This window comes from Oncorhynchus keta, chromosome 4 (assembly GCF_023373465.1).
Source record: "Oncorhynchus keta strain PuntledgeMale-10-30-2019 chromosome 4, Oket_V2, whole genome shotgun sequence".
Classification (NCBI taxonomy): Eukaryota; Metazoa; Chordata; class Actinopteri; order Salmoniformes; family Salmonidae; genus Oncorhynchus; species Oncorhynchus keta.
This window is the reverse complement of record NC_068424.1, coordinates 69,827,613-69,832,992: the sequence shown is the minus strand read 5'-3', so window position 1 is coordinate 69,832,992 and position 5,380 is coordinate 69,827,613.

The following is a 5,380-nucleotide window of genomic DNA, read 5'->3' as shown; positions in this document are numbered from 1 at the left end:
CCTGGTTTCAGAGGTCAGTGTTGCGACACGCACACACACATCCATCCATTCTTTTTCTTCCTGTCCTGTTCACCATCTCCATGACAGCAAACAGTTCTCTCTTTGTTTTTGTTTAGTTCCTTTGCTCCAGCCCAGGGGGATACTGGCAGTGGCTCGGTGTTTCTCTATGATTAGGGAGGGTGGTTTCACCTTCCTTTACTTCGTTCCCGTCTCTCCAGACTGTTATTCAGTCTTATCCACTTGTCACAGTCTCTCAAGCCATTTGGCAAGTGTGATTGATATGACCATTGTTCCACTCGTAAAGAAAATGAAGAGGAACGATATAAAGATGACAATAAGGTTCTTCAGAAATCTCTAATCTATACTGAACAAAAATATAAACGCAACATGGAAAGTGTTGGTCCCATAATCCATGAGCTGAAATAAGATCCTAGAAATGTTCCATACGCACAAAAAGTTTATTTCTTTCAAATGTTGTACTCAAATTAGTTTACATCCCTGTTAGTGAGCATTTCTCCTTTGCCAAGATAATCCATCCACCTGACAGGTGTGGCATATCAAGAAGCTAATTAAACAGCATTATCATTAAAGGTACACCTTGTTCTGGGAACAATAAAAGGCCACTCTAAAATGTGCAGTTTTGTCACACAACACAATGCCACAGATATCTTAAGTTTTTAGGGAGTGCAGGAATGTCCACCAGAGCTGTTGTCAGAGAATTTAATGAGAATTTAATGATAATTTATCTGCCATAAACCGCCTCCAATATAATTTTAGAGAATTTGACCGTATGTCCAACCGGCTTCACAACCGCAGACCACGTGTAACCACACCAGCCCAGGACCTCCACATTCGGCTTCTTCACCTGCGGGATCGTCTGAGACCAGCCACCCGAACAGCTGATGAAACTGTGGGTTTGCACAACCGAAGGTTTTCTGCACAAAATGTCAGAAACCGTCTCAGGGAAGCTCATCGTCATCACCAGGGTCTTGACGTGACTGCAGTTCGGCATCATAACGGACTTCAGTGGACAAATGCTCACATTTGATGGCCACTGGCATCCTGGAGTAGTGTGCTCTTCACGGATTAATCCCGGTTTCAACTGTACCGGGCAGATGGCAGACAGCGTGTATGGCGTCGTGTGGGCGAGCGGTTTGTGGATGTCAACGTTGTGAACAGAGTGCCCCATGGTGGTGGGTGGTAAGGGTATGGGCAGTCATAAGTTAGCGACAACAAACACAATTGCATTTTATCGATGGCAATTTGAATGCAGATACCAGGACGAGATCCATTGTCGTGCCATCACCACGTTTCAACATGTAGCAAGGATCTGTACACAATTCCTGGAAGCTGAAAATGTCCCAGTTCTTCCATGGCCTGTACACTCACCAGACATGTCACCCAAAGAGCATGTTTGGGATGCTCTGGATTGATGTTATTACAGCATGTTCCAGTTCCCGCCAATATCCAGCAACTTCGCACAGCAATTGAAGAGGAGTGGGACAACATTCCACAGGCCACAATCAACAGCCTGATCAACTCTACGAGAAGATGTGTCATGCTGCATGAGACAAATGGTCACCCCAGATACTGACTGGTTTTCTGATCCATGCCCCTACCTTCTTTTTAAGGTGTCTGTGACCATCAGCTTATCTGTATTCCCAGTCATGTGAAATCCATTGATCAGGGCCTAATTAATTCATTTCAATTAACTGATTTTCTTATATGAACTGTAACTCAGTAAAATCTTTGAAATTGTTGCGTTTATATATTTGTTCAGTAGAAAACAGGGCGAGAAATACAGCAGTGTGTGTGAGAAAGAGGACAATGTAGAGAAAGAGAGAGAACGCAGTGTGTGTGAGAAAGGGAGTACCGTGAGCAGTGTGTTTGTGGACACTGGGCACATAAATCCTCTCGTTATCAACGTCTCACTGAGGAAGTTGACCACAAAGCCGTGCTGTTTGGTTTGGATGGTGAGAACAGACAGACAACACTGCTGGACTAATGTTGGCAAAAACATACCACTGGCCACAAACTGGTTGAATTAACATGGTTTCCACGTCCTTTCAACCCCAAAAATATGTTGACGTTGAATCAATGTGGAAAACTGATCGTATTTGAACATAACGGCATTTCCTATTTTTTTCACCTAACTTTTAACCTAAATCCAATGACATGGTGACATTTTTTGTTGATTTCACATTGAATTATTGTTCCTTGACAAGTCAACCAAATATAAATCAAAACTAGACGTCGAGCTGACGTCTGTGCCTGGTGGGATAACAGACAGACAGTAGCACAACATGTCACACTTTATCCCTGACCAAACAATAACAGAACACAATCCCTATCACAATGGGAACAATGGGTTTTTGCTCCAATAAAACCTTAATAGGTCTTAATCATACTAACGTCCTGTCCAGGGGGTGTACTTGTACATCAAGCTTCCTCATGCTACAGAAACAGGACATAGGCCCTAACTTGCCCCTATGGGCCGTTGTGGTTCAGACAAGGCTTAATTACTTTACTTAGTCATGTAAGTAATGATGACTGTTATTACTTGGCAAACCCTCCTTCCTATGGGTGTGTAAGTTAGTTTGTAACAACAATATAGATCATGTGACAAAATCAAAGGAGCTCCAGGTCCTCTAGTGTCAGATTGGTATGAGAGAAGTTTCAGAATAGGAAGGAAGTTAGTAGGTGTGACTCATACCACTGGGGACTACTATGGCCACACTCTTATCATTTCTCTTACATCTCTTCCTCCTGGAACCACAGACCCCATGTCCACACAACAATAACTCTAAGGACACTGAAGCGCACACACAAGTTTCTACTTTCGGTAATTTAAGTATTTACAGATGGTCTTTATGGTAAAGGAAGTAATAGGATTTCCATGTAACTGATTATTCTGCGTAGTCTGGTAGTAGTTTCCACAGTACGTAAAATGAGCCAAATCCCTGAAGGTAGATTTCACAATGTGGCAAAAAATGTATGGTTATGCAATGAGATGGTTCAGTTGATCTGTGTGTGGTAATACTGTACTAAGGCATAGTGGGTTTTTATTTTATTTCTCCATGCTCCATTACATAGTGAACATGACATTTGTCAAGTTTAGACGTTTTTGTGTTCAGTAGGACTACTGTGTTCTGAAGCAGAGACGGCTCCCTCATCTGGAGACGCTGTGCTGGTGCATCAGTTAGCTACTGCTGGGTCCCTACTGGCCAACCAACCTATTCTTCCAAGAAGAGCCATCTATACTGAACAAAAATATAAACGCAACATGTAAAAAGTGTTGGTCCCATGTTTTATGAGCTGAAATAAAAGATCCCAGAAATGTTCCTTACTCACAAAAAGCTCATTTCTTTCAAATAAATTTTGTGCACAAATTTGTTTTACATCCCTGTTAGTGAGCATTTCTCATTTGCCAAGATAATCCATCCATCTGACAGATGTGGCATATCAAGAAACTGATTAAACAGCATGATCATTACACAGGTGCACCTTGTGCTGTGGACAATAAAAGGCCACTAAAATGTGCAGTTTTGTCAAACAACACAATGCCACAGATGTCAAGTTTTGAGGCAGAGTGCAATTGGCATGATGACTGCAGGAATGTCCACCAGTACTGTTGCCAGAGAATTTGATGTTCAATTATCTACCATAAACCACCTTACACGTGATCTGCAGTTGAGGCCGGTTGTACTTTTTAAAACCACACCAGCGCAGGACCTCCACATCATGCTTCTTCACATGTGGGATCGTCAGAGACCAGCCACCCAGAAAGCTGATAAAACTGAGGAGTATTTCTGAATGTAATAAAGCCCTTTTGTGGGGAAAAACTCATTCTGATTGGCTCCCCAGTGGGTGGGCCTATGCCCTCCCAGGCCCACCCATGGCTGCACCCCTGCCCAGGCATGTGAAATCCATAGATTAGGGCCTAATGAATTTATTTCAATTGACTGACTTCCTTATATGAACTGTAACTCAGTACATTCATTGAAATTGTTGCATGTTGCGTTCATATTTTTGTTCTGTATATATATAACCCCATTCACACACACAGGAGAAAGCAACAGAAAGTCATAAAAACATTTGTGCAGCATTTTGGCAACAACCCCGTTGTGTCTATTCACACAGTCCCCTGCTCCCCACCACTATTCTACTTAAACCCATTCACTCAAGCTATTCATCCACCTATCCAGCCCAGTACAGGCCAGGCTCAGACCTGCTTTGCCTGATTGTAAGCCACCAGAGATGGGTGCAGCAGGGTAGTACAACATGCCTGGCTGCCGGTAGTTCTAAGAACTGAACAGAATTCTGGTGGTTCTTTTCTGGGGCATTCAATGAAACGTGCTCACTAACTCATGTTTGATTGGCCGATTGGCTGTTGAGTGAGTAAAGTGGGTCAAATGGGAGAGCGGGGAGCAGAGGGAGAGAACATTGCAATCCAAATGTCACCCTACTCTCTATATAGGACACCCTATGGGTCCTGGTCAAAAGTAGTGCACTATAAAGGAATAGGGTGCCATTTGGGCCACAGACAACAGCTTGACGCCTGGCTGCATTGAGCCGTGTTCATATGGAAATATATGGCAGTCAGGGGTCGGATAACATAGGCATCATTTAATTTCCCGAGTCATACTGAGAACGAGCTAAAACAACATCACATAACACATTTTTTAAATGGATTTTTTACTTGGCAAGTCAGTTAAGAACAAATTCTTATTTTCAATGACGGCCTAGGACAGTGGGTTAACTGCCTGTTCAGGGGCAGAACGACAGATTTGTACCTTGTCAGCTCGGGGATTCGAACTTGCAACCTTTCGGTTACTAGTCCAACGCTCTAACCACTAGGCTACCCTGCCGCCCCATTTATGGTAATAGCTACTGTCGGACCTAACTAAACCATGTGAATATGAGAATATAGCAGTTAGTCACATGGCTGGCATATACACTGTTTCCTAATTAGTCAGAGCGAACGTAATATCACATATTTTATGCAAAGACAGCAATTAGTCAGGGGGTGGCTAAAATACACCATGATGCTCAGCCTCAGTGAATTTCGCAATGAGTCCCACACACATACACACGTGTTACAGGCAGTATGTTCTATCCAGAGGCATACAGTATAATGCAGTGGATGGCTTTACTCAGCTGGCCAAAGAAAACTCATGCAGTTCTCATCATATTAAACATTTATTGTTGGTTTAATACAAAACAATAACAAATTGTGTTTTACTACAGATCCAAAATAACTTCACCAAAAAAAAGTACATTTATCTAGCAGCATAAGTCTTAATTTCAAACCTTGTGATTCCTATTGTTATAACATTTCTTGAAAAAATACAACTAAAAATATATATCTGAAAAGTTGAGA